This window comes from Sphaerodactylus townsendi, linkage group LG13 (genome assembly GCF_021028975.2).
Source record: "Sphaerodactylus townsendi isolate TG3544 linkage group LG13, MPM_Stown_v2.3, whole genome shotgun sequence".
In the NCBI taxonomy this organism is placed as follows: domain Eukaryota; kingdom Metazoa; phylum Chordata; class Lepidosauria; order Squamata; family Sphaerodactylidae; genus Sphaerodactylus; species Sphaerodactylus townsendi.
In genome coordinates this window covers 24,958,303-24,976,606 of record NC_059437.1, presented here as the reverse complement: position 1 = coordinate 24,976,606, position 18,304 = coordinate 24,958,303, and positions in this window count along the sequence as shown.

Here is an 18,304-nt window from a genome sequence, read left to right as displayed (position 1 = left end):
CTGGCTAATGTGGTAACAAAGCATCACTGTAAAACATCCTATCAGTAATTAATAATAAAGAATAGCTATTGTTAAAATAATGGCATTCCAAACTAAACATAACTCAATAATTTGTGGAAAGAACTTAGTCAGTAGCTGCCATGTTTGCAGAAAATGGAAGCCCAAGCAAGCATGATGGATGTCCTTGACTTAACTCAAATGCAGTTTATTTACAAGCAACCAATAACATACCTGTTTAATGTGGCTATAATGCATCCATGAAACATGGTGTTTACTAAATTCTACAGAACTGGCAAACATAATGCTAAGAGTACCAGGCTTGGACTTGGGACAAGCAGAGGTGTAGTTGGGCTAGAGTGCGCCTGGTGTGCACACTGTGTTTTCCGCCCCCCACCCTCCGCAGTGCCCTGCCCACTGCCCCCACCCCTTACCTTAGTGCAGGCTGGAGAAGCGGCCTGTTCCCTTCAGGCTGAAAACGACCTTGTGGGATCTACACTTCCCATGAGACCCTGGGGCTTGCAAGGTCTCCTGGGAAGCGTAGTTTCCACCAGGCCATTTTCAGCCTGAAGGGAACAGGCCACTTCTCCAGCCTGCACTGTTTGATGAAGGTAAGTTTGTGGGGAGGGCCACAGAAGGGCAGGTGGGGGTGTCGGGGGGTTATTTTCCACCCCCAGGCACGTGCCCGGTGCAACGTGCGCACACCCCTGGTAGCTCTGCTTCTGGGGACAAGCGGGTTCCAATCTGTGCTCTACCATTCAAGTTTGCCAAACCCTGGACCCACAACAATATTTCAGCCTAACCTAAATCACAAGGTTATTTGTGAGGATAAAATGAGGGAAGGGACAGCTGTGTGATGCTTTGGGTCCTGATCAGGGGGAAAATCAGGATATAAATAAAAAGAAAATTTCAAGTTTGAACAGCTAGTTTGGTCCAATCACTCTCTCCCAACCTATTTTGCTTGCAGAAAAAGACTCAGAACATTTTCTGTCTTTTCTTTTTTGCACAAAAAAGATTCTGTATGCAATAAACTGACTAATCAGGATGAATTTATAAGAGGAAACCCTTCCCCAAACAGGAAGGAGAGTGCGTACTATGCACATGTTGCTAATGAGAAACCAAACATGATCGCAAATTTTGAATCTACATTAAATGCAAGTCTAATATTTGGAACTCAACTTCCACAAAAGCTGTCTTGACCATTAAGAGGCATAGTAGTTATGTACATTCTCAGCGGTTAGCTAGTTTGGGATCTATCAAAATTGACCTACTGGAGGATTAGTAAATTTGAATATGGGAGGCATTTATAAGATAAGACAGATTCACACATTGCAAAGCCAAGTCAGTATCATCTGTTTTGTGATTACTGATGACTGACAATTTTACTGTGTTTCTGTGTTAATTAACATGGTTATATCTCTTTCGGTTCCATGCAGATACTGCAAAGATCATTGCTGGGCTCATCAGTTTAGTAAATTATGATTCAGAAGGTGGTTGTTAATTTTTTTTCTTTGATTTATAGACTGTCTTTCAATTCAAAAGCACCCAAAGTGGTTTGCAGCATAATAAAATGCAGCAGAAGTCAATAAAACACCAGTAAAATACAATAATGATTCTTTTTAAGCGCACTGAAATCAATAAAAGTTTGCCGGTATTGCCACTCCCTTCTGTATTATTGCTAGTTATTTACTGTTGTTGTTTCCTCATGTTCAGTAATCTTTGGCTTCTTTTTTGTGCTGATCAGTAGCTTTAAGACTGGATGTAAAGTATGAAGAAATACAAGTCCCTTAACGGACAGCAATTCACACTAAGCTGACCCTCTCCTCACACACAGCAAAAAGGGTAAGTATGAGTCACTGAAAAAAAATATTGAGAAAGATTGTGTAATAACTGACTACAGCGAACGTCAGGGTCATGTTTACAACTCTAGCACAGAGACCCCTATGGTTGCTGTAGTTGAAGTACTGGGCTAAGGCCAGCAGGAGTGGACTGCATGTTCACATCACCAGGTAAAATCCTGATGGGCCTCACTTTCCACCCCTTCCCCCAGAGACTGAGCAATGAGACAGGCAGACAGGAGGGCAGCAGCCATTATATTCACCACTGGGCAAAGGGAAGCAGCCACAGCAGGTGAATATTTATTTTGTGTGGATTTATTTGGATACTCCCCCCCCCCCAGTTTCTCCACTGATTGTGGCCTCAAAGTGACTTGTGGTATAAAAAAAACAACAGACCATAAATACATAAACACATGCGTACAAAAAGATGGCAAATCAATTTGGCAGCAACACACCTCCCTACAGGGGAGGGAAAAGAAGCACAGAATGTGGTAAAGCTCTGCCCCTATAGCAATAGTCCCTCTGTCCAGGCACTCTCTGGGTCAAGGGGGACAACAGAGGCAGGAGGGTAAGAGGCAGCAGTCATGATGTTCATTGTGGGACCACTGCTGGACAAGGAGGCTGGTCAGGTCAGGAACCGAATGTGGCTGAGATGGGGTCTAGGAGGGGAAGATTGGGGATGCAGCTGGCTGGTTTCAGTCTACAGAGTCTCCTTTCAATCATCAAGCAGTCTCAGTAGCATAGTGCCCATTTCGCTGTCATCTAGTTAGACTGTCAGAGTATAACTGTGCATGGATTCTGTTAGGATATACCACAGATTCACACATGGTGGTTCTTCACTTACAGACATGCATCCAGCCATCTATGGGATTTGGGGAGAAGGACTTTGCAGCTTCTCTCTTTTGCTGTTCCCAACTCACCCCTACTAACTGTGCTCCTAGAGGTCAGCAAACCCTCAGGAACCATATGGGGGCAAAATGGTTCCTTTGGCTATATACAAAACATTATGCTATGATAGCATAGCATAGTATACGGTAGCAGCTATACTATGCAAAATGGAGTAAGGGAGGATTGGCAGCCTCAAAATGCCATTCTGTCAGAGGAACTGCAGGGTTGGATATATGCCAGTCATTTTCCAGTCAATCACTGCAACTTGAACATGTGAACAGTCCAGGGGAAAATGCTGTATTTGAACTGCCATTGGATGATAGGAATGTTTCCTCTGTGATGATGAATTGATTCACAAGTGCAGGTAATCACTGGATCTCCCCTTATTGGCTAATATGTGAACTTTCCATCAGTCACTTCGAATGAACCCATTTCATCCTCCTGTGCAGCAATTATCCACAATGGAGTCCCCGCTAGGCAAATGTTGCAAGTGTTCCATGCGGTAACTTGGTTATTCATTTAAACCCACAAATACGCACATTCATTTATTTTGAGCAATATACCGAATCCCCGTCCTTGTAATGTCAGAGTTTCTGGACTTAATTAATAGGCACAATTATCTTATGTGTACCTGTGGGGGGTGGGGGTGGCATTGGTAGACTTTCCTGCCTTTCCATCACTGACTCACGTAGCCTTGCCTGCTGCAGTTTTTCAGTGTTATTCTTCAGCACAGGAAGTCATATATCAATTCATGCAATCAATGCTATTGCAGCAGGACACCGAAAAAGAAAAACAAAGAAAAGTAAAACCAGAAACAGGACTCCAGGAGGCCTGCCTGATGGCTGTAAGCACATATTGATTGACAGTGGCAATATCCTCAGCGCTGTTACATCCTGTCCCCAATTTGGAACAGCTCCTGGTATGTGTATACATTACAGATCTTATTACCTTGCTGATGGAAACTGGCATGATGATACCCACAGTTTCAGACTGAAAGCTGAATAAAGGTATCTTGGTGAAGCATTGAAATCTAGAGAGGTTGTGGATATTTGGAGATGCAGGAGGGGGAACAGGAAGTACATGTGGCACTCATTTCCTGTCACCTCATTTCTCACCCAAATGGAGATGGGTGAGATGGGCCAGTTGCTCAGACATCAGATGCTTTTACCTCTCACTATAAGATATGATACAAAATTTCTGCTTTTGATGCTAAAGGAACAGGAAGCTTGTGGGTTCTTTGGATTCCTGTTTTTATGACAGTCCTTTTTTTTTTTTGTAGTCCTGTTAAGATTATAATAATGGAAGGTTCCAGTAAATCATCTAGTCCATTTCTGGTCTAAAAGAAACTATCCCACAGAGTCAGTATCCTCAGTAGTTGTTGACAAGTGTTTGACTTAAGATGATATTTCTAAACAGTAAGAATGTAAGAAGAACCCTGTTAGATCAGACCGGCGGTCCATCCAGTCTGGCACACAGTGACCAATCAGTTGACCATCAAGAACAACAAACTGATGATAGAGGCCAAGGACTTCCAATACTGCTTCCAAGCTCCACTATTCAGGTTTGCTGCCTATGAAAAATGGAGATTCTCTTTAGGGCCTGTTGACATTTCCCTATTCTCCTGGTAAAGTCCTTCCTCATTACCAGCTTATGACGGTTGCTTCCGCTGCCATCCAGTAAACTAGTCCCACTCCCAGATGTACACTTGGTTGTAGCAGTCTTTCAACATCCATCTGTACTAATAGGCATATGCAAAAGCCTAGGATATCATCAAACAATGCATATATATTATCACTTGACATGAGAATGAAACCATAGCTCAGCAATAGAGTGCATAGTTCATGTGTGGAAGATTCCAGGTCCAATTCTCAACGTTGCTGTAAAAGATTCTGAGATGATAGAGCTGGCCAAGACCTCTGGAGAGCTGCTGCCAACCAGAGCTGGCCAAGACCTTTGGAGAGCTGCTGCCAACCAGAACTGACAGCATTAGCCATGGTGGATTTATGGTCTTACTGAGTAGAAGGCAGTTTCAACCACAAGTTATAGTAAAATCACTACGGCATAAACACAAAGTCCCATTTTTGTTGCTATACTAAAGTGTGTCCCTGGTGATTATAAAATGTACGCCTGTACTTGTATTTCTACTGAAGTTCTAAGTCATTACAACATCTTTTTTTCCAAATTTGCCACTTCACTGCTCTATAAAAAGCTTCCTAGGAAAGTATTAACAGATGGCCTCTTACTCTCGGAGACTGTTAGCAAGCGCAAGCAGATGGTAACCTGAAACAGAAAAATCAACTTCCATTTTTGAAACTGAAGAAAAATATGATAAATATCCTTGTAATGGAAATATGTATGAGGCATAGAGGTAGGAATGAAAATATCCAGTTTATGAAAAGAGACATCTTTTCTCTAAATACAACATTTGCCCTTTATTTTAGATGATACATTTGAGTGGGTTTTTTTCATATACTGGAAGAAATTTGAAAAACAAGCTGAAATGCATTTTAAAATGAATGACACTTGTCAAAGATGTGGTCTTGGTGAGACAAAGAAGTCATATTTTATACTGGCAAAATATTTTTTCATTAGGGTGGATGCATGCAGGAGCTTCTTTGCAAATGCCTGTCTCTGAGGCTCAAGGGTCAATTGATAATCTTGCCCCCATAACAGTGAATGACAATCATTTACTTGTATGCGAGAAAATAACAGATTGCAATGGGCAAAAACAACAAGGGGACCAAAGGTTTCCTGGCAACCTGTTCTTTTCTGCACGGTCCCACCTCGTTTCTTGAGTGCAGCCAGACTATTGGACTCATTGGGTGAAAAGTTGAGAATTACTGTTATTTATATATTTTGATTTCTTTAGTCTCAGCCTGTGGGCTCACCAAGTGGTAACCCCATGTCAGTAAAAGCATCATGTATACATTTAAAACCAACTGATGAAATTAAAATGACATCTTACAGTTATTGAGACTCTAGGATCATTCAACCCTAAAGTTGGCCATCAGATTCCACCTGATGCAATGCTTCTACAAGATGTGCAGGTTTTAGTTTGAACTTTAGAAGAATGGTCTATTGAGAGAACCTTTCTGTGTGCCCTAGCAGTACTAACTGAAAGGTGTTGTAGCATTCTCAGAAGGACCCTGAGTTCAGCTTCAGAATCTTCAGCACCAAGAGTTGGGAAGACCTGCCTGAGACACTGGAAAAGCACTGCCAACCCAAATACTGGGCTGAATGAACCAATGATCTGACTTGGTATAAGGCAACTGCATAAGCTCAAAGGCTGTGATACGACATGGAAGCACTTTGTCAGCTACTTTGGAGCCAAGCTACTCAAAATTTCATAAATGCTGACCTGTTTGGCAGAGCTGTGCCTTTAAAGGCTGGTGTGCCCCCTCACTCACAACCAGAGCTGGGATCCAACCAGTTCTCACCACTTCTCTAGAAGTGGTTACTCATTTTTTCTGAGTGCCGAGATGGGGTTACTAAAGCAACCTCCCTGCTCAATAGGGACTGGAGGTGCGTGTGTGCAGCGGCGCCACTGTTTGAATCCCACCACCATCGGAACCTGTTATTAAAATTTTTGGAACCCACCACTGCTCACAACCCTTTTGCGCTTGTTACAGTGAATGCATACTTCTAGTTGTAAGAAAAAGCCAATTCACATTCACTTTACAAATGAAAACAGGGCTCAGGGCCTGGATAAATGAGGTATAAGTCATGTGTTTAACCATATGTGTATTGAATGTAACATGAAAATTACTTAGTGCCTATATATAAAAAAATAAAATGTGCACTGTACACAGATTGTAGGCTGCAGGACTATAATGTAGGAGGTGGGGGCTCAATTAAAACAGCAAAAGTGAAACATAAATAAGTAGTGTTAAACATTTCTCCTTTGTCTGGCCTTTCCCCCTTTGGTTTGTTGTCTCCAACGTAAGTTTTCCCCCAGCTGAACTCTGATCAGAAGTGCATCTCACTAACAGAAAATGTCTGACAAAAACAGGAAGGGCTTTAAAACAAAGGAAGTTCCTTGCACTCATGGTTCTGAAGATAGTCTTGAAAAAGAACATGAGCGTTGTCTCTTGAAACCAAAGAAGTCAGAGGGATAGTTATACATGACTTCCAGAGGACTGGCATGAAAATTAATTGCCACCGTTTCCCTTCCTGTGAATACCAGGAAATGTAAACATAGATTTACTACATGCACAATTTATGCAGAATACAGAAATCAGCTTTCTTTGCACAGAAGGTGGGCTACCTTGGTCTAGCAATTGACTTTAAAACAAAGGCTCATTCTGCACATGCAGAATAATGCACTTTCAAACTGCTTTCAGTGCTCTTTGAAGCTGTGTGGAATAGCAAAACCCACTTGCAAACAGTTGTGAAAGTGGTTTGAAAACGCATTATTTTGCCTGTGCGGAAGGGGCCAAAGCGCAGGAATACACCTTGCCCTGACAATATCTGAACACTGGAAATGCAAGAGCATGAGTGACGTGTGCTCGCTACTAGGACCACCTGTTCTTTCTGCTCAAGAACTGTCAATTTTGAACTGAATGATCATCAAACTGTTATAATTTTGTATTTATTGTGCTTTATTTTACTGATTTTTGTGTGTCTAGGACAGCAAGACAAAAGCGTGACCGTCCCAAATCTTTATGATTACTGAGATAAGATATGGAATGGTTTTGTTCCAGTAGATATTCAGGCCTGCTCTTCATCTCTCTATTGATCAATATCTTAATTCAAGTGCTTTATTGTCCAGGTATCTGAGTCACCAACATGGGTATGCAATTGTCTTATTCATTTAAAAAAAAAAAAACAAGGGAAGCAGCCCATAAAAATGCAAAGGGGAATGCTGTCGCTTTCTAGCCAAAGGGGGGGAAATATTTCCACAATGAGCTATTTGTTGTTTACACCATCAAATATTCATAATGATGCCAGATGTATGAAAATTATTATAGGGAGAATTTCCCTCTTTGCCTTCTTTCTGGGGAAGCACCAATTTTCATGGGCCATAAACAACAATAAAATAATTCAATGGAGGTAGCATAATAACAGGAGCAAGGCTATGTCTTCAGCTATTCGGCTTAACATGCAAGTGCTCTTCTGTGTAGCCCTTGTATGCTTCTAACTCTTTGGAGAGCTGAAGAGGACTAAGCCGTGGAGTGGGGGTGGGGGGATGGGGAGCAATAGGAAAATTCTCCTGCATGTTGGAAGCACACAAAACAGAGAAAAATATGGCAAAGGAATTCATTATTTCCCCCCTCCCCCCATGTTGTTCTTTTTCTTGGTGGTGATAGCAAATGCCATCAAGTTGCAGCCAACTTATGGCAAGAGACACTCAGAGGTAGTTTGCCAATGTCTGCCTCTGCGAGGGCAGAGTTGAAAGTAATGTGACTAGCCCAAGGTCACCTAGCACATTTCTTGTGGAGGTGTGGGGAATCAAACCAAGTTCTCCAAAGTAGCGTCCACCACTATTTAACCACTGCACCACACTGGCTATTTTTCTTATAGTGGTATGTATTAGCTGTAAGGGTCTAGTACCCCAGTCAGTAACAAGACTCAAGAATGGCTTCAAGAGCTTTATTAGAACTGATGTCTACCCTATGACCAGCTCCCTGGCCCCCAGTATAAACCTTGAGATTACAGTATGGATGGAGCAAGATAGCCCCCACCTTTACATTCCCCCAATATCAGCATGTGAAAGGACAGTTGAAGATAGTTGTGGTAGTTACATTATTTTGGGAATGGCTGGGCTACTCCCAGAGAAAGGTAGATAGGGAGAGCCAGGAAGCTCTATTCACTACATTACATCAGAAACAAAAGACACAGGCCTCTGGCCTTGGGCAAGGATGATACGAGTCCAGCTGCAGCCAGACATGCCCAGGCAGGTTACGTGCGCTTGGGCCTGACATTAGCACAATACAAACCAGCTCCCATCTTCCATTAGTTTGGCTGCTAGCTACACTGAAAAGGCTGCTGCTGCAGGTTGGCAGCTTTACCACTGCCTTCCCCCTCCAGTTCCTAAGTCCACCTGCAGGTTATTCTGCCCCTTCCATCTGTTATCCAGTGCCAAGAGCCCCATGAGGCCTGCAATAGAACAACAGACTTAATGAGGTGACAGGGTTCTGGACTCTACCATTTCAGACATTGATCTGTATTCATAATGCACTGTCAGTAGGGAACGCACCACAGTGTGCCAAAGGACTGACTAAATTATTTCTCCCTCATATGCTAATTTTCTTTTACTTATAGGGATTTTTTTTCCTGAGCACCAATGTGGTTTATCCATTAGTGCATATGACTAAAATCTGAGGGATCCTGGTTCGAATCACCATTCGGCCATGGAAACTTGCTGGGTGACCTTTGGCTAGTCACTCACTTGAAGCCTAACTTACCACAGGGAGTTGCTGTGAGGATAAAGTGGATCAGAAAAGAATAGTCTATGCCACTTTTGGGTCTACAATGCGGGGGAAAGACAAGATATAGGTGAAGCATGTGAGTAAATAAATAAATAACTACAGAGAAGAGCATTAAAAAGTGAGCCTTCCTTTGTAATCTGAAGTGACACGACCCCTTCGCCACCTCAGAATTCTACAACCTTATGTCACTATAAATATTCATTTATTCCCAATATCCAGGGTTTCTGAAGCTTACACACAAACAAGCAGCCTGAACAATATTCTCCCCACACCCCACATCACACCCCACATGCCACATCTGAATGGATAATTTTGTAAACAAAAGAAAACATCATTTTCTAGGTGCTTCTAATTTGAACAACAACCTATTAAACCCCTAAAACTTCAGTGTAGAACAAAAATAAATCCATTGAGCATTTTTCTCCCAGTGCACAAAAAATGTGTCCAGATGCACATTAGAATAAATTCTGCTGGCATCTGTGTTATATGTGCTGGGTTTTTTTAAGTTGTAAATTATTTTAGGAGCCTATCTTAGTTTCTTTTTTTAAAAGACAGGTATGCGCACTTTTTTTGCCATCAAAACACAGCTGACATATGGTGACCCTGTAAGGCAGAGGTGTCACACTCATTTATTACAAGGGCCAGTTTTGACGTAAAGGTGACTTGGTTGGATCAGGTCTGGGGAAAGGGTTGGCTGCCTCAGCTGGTGACCCTCCCAGCAGACTCACAAGCCCAGATCAGCACTGAGGGAGTGACCACCTCAGCTATCAGCCTAGCAACAGACTCACCAGCCTGGATCAGAACCTCAGCTGGCTCATGGGCATAATAAGCCTCTCAAGGGGGCAGATCTGGCCCCTGGGCTGCATGTTTGACACCCCTGCTGTAAGGTTTACAAGATAAGAGATATTTGGAGGTGATTTGCCATTGCCTGTTTCTGAGGCATGATCCTGGTATTCCTTGGAGGGCTCCCAACCAAATACTAGCCAAGGCTAGGGCTAAGAGGATATGACTGGCCCAAGATCACCCAACAAGCTTCCATGGAGCTAGTGGGATTCACATCTGGGTTTCCCAGGTCCTAGTTCGACACCTTAACCATTGCACCACTAATTGCATGCACACATATGCACACTTTACAGTCCATTTTTCTCATTGACACCTTTCTCATTGCTGTTCCCGCTGTTATTTAATATCTATATGCGACCCCTTGCTCAGTTAGTACGGAGCTTTGGGCTTGTTTGCCATCAATATGCTGATGACACCCAGCTCATACTGTTGATGGAGGGGGGAGCGGTCGCTGCTCCTGCAGCTCTACAGCATTGTTTGGAGGCGGTTGCTGGTTGGTTGCAGCAGAGCAAGTTGAAGCTGAATCCATCGAAGACGAAGATCCTCTGGCTGGGCCGTGAAGGGGGGGGGTTGGAGATTTCCAGCTGCCAGTGAAGGAGGGGGCCCAATTAGCACTGGCCTCCTCCGCCTGCAGCCTGGGGGTCCACCTGGATTCGTCTCTTTCAGTGGTTGCCCAGGTGGAACATGTAACCCGGGTTGTGTTTTTCCATCTGCATCAGGCCCGACGGTTGGCCCTCTACCTCTCCCGAGCAGATCTAGCCACTGTGATCCATGCAACAGTCACCTCCAGGTTAGACTATTGTAACTCGCTCTACGCAGGCCTTCCCTTGTGTTTGATCCAGAAGTTGAAACTGGTCCAAAATGCAGCGGTCCGTTTGCTCACTAGAAGTGCCGCTAGAGATCATAATTTGCCTGTGCTGCGCTGCCTGCGTTGGTTCCCAATTGAGTTCCGAATCATCTTCAAGGTGTAGGTGCTAACCTTTAAGGCCTTACGTGGCTTGGGACACTCATACCTATGGGACTGTCTGACCTCATATGTCCCAGTTCAGCCTCTGCATTCGACAGAGGCCAATCCCCTGGTGGTTCCCGGCTCCACAATGATGTGGCTAGCCTCCACTAGAGCCAGGGCCTTTACAGCTCTGGCCCCTGCCTGGTGGAACACTCTTCCTCCAACAGTCCAGGTCCTGCGGGACCTTGGTGAGTTCCACAGAGCCTGTAAAACTGAGTTGTTCCACCAGGCTTTTGGGGAGGCTGGCTGCTGATGGCGCCACCCTCCCTCCTTTCACCTAGGTGGTCCCTATTACACCTATGGGACCTTCCATTCCCTTCTCAGGAGGGGTTTTAAATTGTTGGATGCTGTATGTTGTATGCTGTATTTTAAATAGTTTCAGTTATTCTAATGTTAGAGCCTATATTTATATTTGAGATATGTGCTCTTCCTGTTATGTTATGCCATTTTATGCTGTACACCACCCAGAGCCCTTTGGGGGTGGGCAGTATATAAGCTTAATTAATTAACAACAACAACAACAACAACAGGCAGATTACATAGTGTGAAACAAAGTGATTATATAGCATGAGAGATCAAATATCTTGCCCTATATAATTTACTGATATGCAGATGACACAGTGACGAACCCTCAACCAATGGGATGCAGAAGACTCTCCTGTGCGTCAGTTGGTTGAGGGTTCATACTCATGCTCAAAACTGAGTGACAGGCTGGCCGCCCATCCTGAAAAACCCTATTGGGCCTGCCAACAGCCTCCCCACCCACTCTCCCACTACCCACATGCCCTCTCCCCACTACCAGACCAAGCCTTAGTCAGGAGTGCAAAGGCAACAAGTCCTCCTCTTTGTAGGCCACACAAAAGTCATCCTGCTGCCCCCCCTCCCCCACACACTCTCCCAAACCCCAGCCCTGGCACCTGCCTCCCCATTCTCCCACCAACCTTCCCCAGCCCATACAAAAACATCTGTCCACCTGATGACAAGGAATGCCTCCAGCCTGTGGTAGGTCCAGCTGGGCCTGGGTGCACCCTGGTGTGGATACAGACACCTGGGGGGGGGGAGGAGGAAGTGGGTGGGGGGATCTCCAGCTCGCCATCCCTCCCCCCTTCTACAGCCCATTTTATTTCCTATTAAAATGGGCTTTAGCGCCAGTGCAAAATAATAGGACTTGGATGGCAAACCTTAGTTACAAAAAGGTATGAGACATAATATGGCAAGTAATGGAGAAAATAGAATTAGAAAAGCAGGGAACAAAGAAGTAACCTCAGACTAATATGTACAACAGATAATGTATAAAATATAAAATGGCATAGATTACAGCCCCTGCTCCCTTTGTAAAAGCACCTCGTGGCACCATTCAGTTATACTAAAGATTTATTCCCTTTATAAAAATGGCCTCCTGAACTACTGAGTTTTAATAAGAAAAGAACTGGGATGATTATAAAGATTATAAATGCCTCACACTGCACCCTTCCACACCCTTCCAGACAGAGGTCCCTTAGGCCAATCTCTACAAAATCTTCACCTATCAGCATTTTGAATTAAATAAACTATGGTCGATTCCCCATGGGGAAAATCATCCTGGGACTGGATTGGGAGCGTAAAGTACAGTACCTTTTGATCCTGGTCTGTCCCTCCCCACGGCAGCCGAGGTCTCGAGTTGAAACCAGGATCAGAGCCCGGGATCAGAGCCCAGGATCAGCTCTGCAGCTCTTTTGCTCCTCGTTCCCGATTGGCTGTTGCTTTAGGGCAGGAACATGAACAGGTGTTCCCTTTTTTTGTTTTGTTTTTTCCGTAATCGCTACGTTGTCACAAAGCAAGAACACCATACAAACGTGTGCCTATTGGTTGCATGGTCATGGCTTTGTATGCAAGAAGATTTTTTTATTAAAAAAAGATACGTTCCTGCCCGCCCTGAGGGCATTCTGTGCATGCCCAGGCCACTGTGCTGTGATTGGCGGACAGCACCAACGGAGACTAAGGGATTCCCCATGATACTGGGCTCATCCCAGGATCTCCGGAAAAGATGTACCTTCCTGGTGGTTTCTGAAAATCCCTTTATGAGGGGGGGTATCAGAGGGAAGGGCCAGAACTGACCCAAATTTGACACAGGAGCCGTGGGGACTTCTCCGTTTTCCCAGGACACCTACCGGGGCTATCCCAGGATGAGTTCCCCCATGGGGAATCGCCCTGTTGTGCCAACAGAACTCCTGCCCAATTCTGTGAGCCAGTTCTTGATGCCAGTAGCTCCAGTTACCGTTACTAGGAGGATGGAAGGATCAGACAGCAAAAGTCACAAAGGTACTATAAGACTGCAGGCATTTCAAGCCCAGAATTTCTTTTGGTTCCGGCCATGCTGCACATGAGCTGTAACTGCTTTACAATGCAATCCTAAGCAGGCCTACTCAGAATCCTATTCAGGTCTATTCAATAGGGCTTATTTCCAGTAGTCTTAGGATCACACTGTTATGCACTGTCTTCTTTTGAATGCCAAAGGACATGCTTTCATTTCAGTTTATTTTATTGTTGGAAATGTTATAATCTAGTGGATGGCTCATATAGTCACAAAAGGAACAAAACCAGACCCCTCACCCCACTCCAGAGGTGTTTTTATGTGTCTGGGGGATTTGGGCATGAAAAATATGACTTTGAAAATAAACTACAAGAAAAACAATAGCAAAAGCTTAATGAGAACAGATCATGTGTTAATAGTAACAGAATTTGAAGAGACAGTATAGGGAGCAGTAGAAAATGCAGGGGCGGGGGAGGTGGCCTGCCCATGCCCTCAAAATCTTGTGGAATCCTGAAATGGAAGAATTCCCTCTTTTCCTCTCAGGATTCTTCATGAGCCTTTAAAAAATTATTATAATGACCAAATGCCATTTGTTTTCTTTTCCATGGGTTTGAAACAGCACACATTTGGCATTTTTTAAAACCTCAATGGGAGAGATTTAATCACTCACTGAACTGCCCCACTGAAATTAATAGGAAGTTGGATTTCTTTGCTTTGGCTCGATCATGCCTCAAGCTTTTAAAATGAATGGCAATTGTTAGTTTGTTTTTTACACAGTCACTAAAACGCTGTTTCCTCTGGGCCTTATTTTCTGGAGCAGCACGCATACTAATAAATATGCAGACTTCTCCAGATCATGTTGTTGGCATTTGGGGCAGTATGTTCCCTGAATGAATGTGACAGTAGATGATGCTCGTATTCTTCCCACTGACTGCATTATAAAACTGAAGGGCATAAATGAAGCTAATATTCTCTCATCCAGGGGCTGATTTGATAGAGGTTCTTTGATATCTTAGTGGCCTCTAGTGAACAGCTCCAAGTATTGCACCTGATCTGTCACCACAGATGTAGGAAAACACAATTCATAAGCCAGCTAGTGTAATGTTAGTGTTGAGCTTGGATCTAGGAGACCCGGGTTCAAATCTCTGCTCTGCCATGGAAGCTTAATCTTGGGCCAATCGTACACAGTCAGCCTAACTTACCTCAGAGGGTTGTTGTGAGGATGAAATGAATGGGAGGAGATGGATGTTAGCGGCTTTGAAACTCCACCAGCAGGAAAGAAGATGAGCATGCTGTCAAGTTGCAATTGAATAATGGTGATTCCTTTCATGGGGCACTTTAGGCATGAGATGAGCACAGGTGGTTTGCTATTGCCTTCCTCTGCAGAAAGGGTATAAATTAAGCAAAAACAAATGTGTAAAAATAAGGTGCACATTCCAGTTCAGAGACTTGCTGTGCATTTCCTACATGCTAACCCTATAGCCCAAGATAGGCAGGGGACATTTCAGGAAAAGGCTGACAGGGCCTTGGCATACCATGGATCCCAAAACTGGCAACATTCTCTGTAAATAACTCTTTCATTGATTTGAAGTTTATACCTGTCCACCAAAACAAGTGACCCACAACTGTGTCAGAATCCATCCGCTATTCTTTTTAGAAAGATGGTCTGTACTCTGGAAAGAGAGATGTCTACACATAAGTAGCCTTCTACCTGTGGCACCAGCACACATAGGCATCATCATCTATGATGTGATGCTTCTATGAGCAATATGTGATTGGCCAGAGATGTCACTTGATTCCAGTGATGTACATCCCAATCTGGGGCCACGAGTCATCCTTTGTGAGGTGTACTGTAGCCCATCACTAAAGCTGGATTGGGGACACTGAGCGGGAGGAAGAAAGACAGCAGGAAACAAACAGTGAAGATAAAAACAGAAAGAGAAGGAGAAAGATTGCAATATACAGTAAACATTTTGCAAATTAGGATTAATGGAAGTGAGAGGAGGTGGACAAAGACTCTTCTAGCCCATTTAGAAGAATTATCACATTTTCAGAAGGCATTTTAAGCACAGCCATCATTCTGTCCAAACTTCCCCAATGATCAATAGCCTGTGTGACGGACAGGAGGCTGTCCTGCCCCTGAAGGGAAAATCAGCCACTCAGATGAGCCCATAGGAGTGCTGCTCCAGCATCCAGCCATTTTTGAGAAGGGGGGTGGGGTGCTGGAGGGAACATAGGAGAAGAGGGAGTAGAGTTCTGCCTCAAGGAGAGAGCAGGGACAGCTCAGGTTTGGCTCAGGAAAAAGAGCAGAAGGGTAGCTCTATGTCTGAGAGAGAAGAGAGTGCTCGGTAGTTTGGCCTGTCTGGGGATAAACAGACCTTGTACAAGTTAGTCTGACTCTAAGGAAAGGGTGAAATCCTGTGTGTGAGAGAGGATCCAATCTAGTGGCTGATCAATAAAAGTCTGTTTGTGCCTGAAAGCACTGTAGAAAATTCTAGCTGTTCTCTGAAGTCATAATCCATTTAAAATTTTGTGTCTCAGCCAGGTTTCTACGTTGTCTACCTGGAGACATGTGCTGCTGGTGTGTCCCTTTAAAACCAACCTGTAAATAAATAAATCTTCTTAGTTGTTTATATATTAGTCCAGCCTGAGTGACCCCAATAATCTCCTCGTGCATCACAAAACTTACTTCACAGCAGTGAACGCAAAGCCTATAGTTACCTGTAGAACACCTGGAAACTGAGGGGAAGCTGTATAGTTCAAAACGAACCTAGATCCCAGAAATCTTCAGAGGTTGGGTGCACCTCCTCAGTAGGAAAAAAAAGGCTTGTCACAGCCTGAATGTACACTAATCCTATTACAGCAAAGAGAAACGAAAGGCAGCGATGAGAAAATGATTAGACCATCCAGTTCAATCAGCTAATCTGTTTGTCTTTCTCATCCTTGTTCTTGATTATGTTTCTGAAACAAGGTTCTGACGGAGGCAGCAAAGGCAACGCCGGGTGTCTCCCACAGCTCCTTGTAATGAAGATTCCCTCTGTGTGCAGGATCACATCCATCTTGCTGTGAAATATTTGAAAGAAGCTCGTGCAAAGGGAAGCAATTCCCTTGGCAGAAGATCAAACTAATTTAAAATGTGCGGAATGAAATACACAGAAAGCATTCAGACTGTGCGAACTAATCCCTTGCATGCAGTGAACAGCAATGAAGGATTTGGCAATACAAAGTGATGCCCTAGTCTAGACTGTCCACGATGTTGGTTTAATTTAATTTGCTGCTAATTTGTTACATACCCATCAAATGGCCATTGAGACAATGGTAGGGCAGAAAGAGGGCTCAGTACAGAGGGTGTGTACTCAGGGAGCAGATGGAAGACATCTTTTTCGATGGTGTCTCCAAATACCATTTTATATTTTCCCCCAGGAGAGATCATGGCAGCCATACACTTGTAAGAAAGCAAAAAGGTGTTAGGACCGTTATAATAGGAGCCGGACACTACTGGTGAACCTACTTTTCTTGGAAGACAAGACGAAGCAATTTTCCCCCTCACTAAGAGTGGAATCACTTATATATTAATGTTTATATTTCTTTTCAGTCAGCAGTGGCTCCAAACTGACTAGTAGCCGTTACAATCCAATAGAAATATAAATCACAAAATGCAGCACAGACAGAGAGTTCTCAGCAAGATCTGGATCCAGGCACAATGGAAGAGACTGTTGTCTGGCTGACACCCTCCCAGCCTGGAGGTTGGGAGCATCCGCAGTCCTAGTCTGACACTTGAGCTGTGACACCCCTCTAGTGTTGAGGGAATAGCAGGGAATGTTGAGAGAAAGAGGCTGGGTCCTATCCCAATCACAAAAGCAGCAAAACCAAGCCAGGCAATGAAAACACAGGAGTCTCTCGGGACATTTCCCAAGTAGGTAGAACATAAGAACATAAGAACTAGCCTGCTGGATCAGACCAGAGTCCATCTAGTCCAGCATTCTGCTACTCGCAGTGGCCCACCAGGTGCCTTTGGGAGCTCACATGCAGGATGTGAAAGCAATGGCCTTCTGCTGCTGCTGCTGCTCCTGAGCACCTGGTCTTCTAAGGCATTTGCGATCTGAGATCAAGGAGGATCAAGATTGGTAGCCATAAATCAACTTCTCCTCCAATAAATCTGTCCAAGCCCCTTTTAAAGCTATCCAGAGTTCAAGTGGCCATCACACATTACCTCCTGTGGCAGCATATTCCAAACACCAATCACACGTTAGCGTGGAAGAAGTGTTTCCTTTTATTAGTCCTAATTCCTTCTCCTCCCAGCATTTTTCAATGAATGCCCCCTGGTTCTCATGTACTTGACAGACAAAGAGAGAAAAAATTTCTCTCTGTCAACATTTTCTACCCCATGCATAATTTTATAGACTTCCAAATCCCATATCCCCTCAGACGTCTCCCTCCTCCAAACTAAAAGAGTCCCAAAACGGCTGCAGCCTCTCCTCATAAGGAAGGCGCTCCAATCCTTCAATCATCCTCATTGCCCTTCTCTTCGCACTTTTCTTTTCTCTTCGATACATCCTTTTTTGAGAGATGCTTGGCGAATTCAAGAGAGACTGAACATTGCGAGTACTCAAGTCGCGGTCGCACCACTGCTTTATATAAAGGGCATGACAATCACTTGCACAGTTTTATTATCAACTCCTTTCCTAATGAAGTCCCACAGCATAGAGTTTGCCTTTTTTCACAGCTGGCCATGCATTGAGTTGACATTCCCATGGAACTATCAACTAAGGCGCCCAAATCCCTTTCCCTGAGGGTCTGCTGACTGATTAGCACTGACCCTGTAAGGCGTGTATGGTGAAGGTTTGGATTTTTGCCCCTATGTGCATCACTTTACATTTAGCTTCACATTTGAACTACATTTGCCATTTCTTAGCCCACTTCACCCTGAATTTATCAAGGTCCGGGCTTTGGAAGCTCTTCAAGAATCGATTTTGTGGTTCTTACCACCCTACATAATTTGGTATCA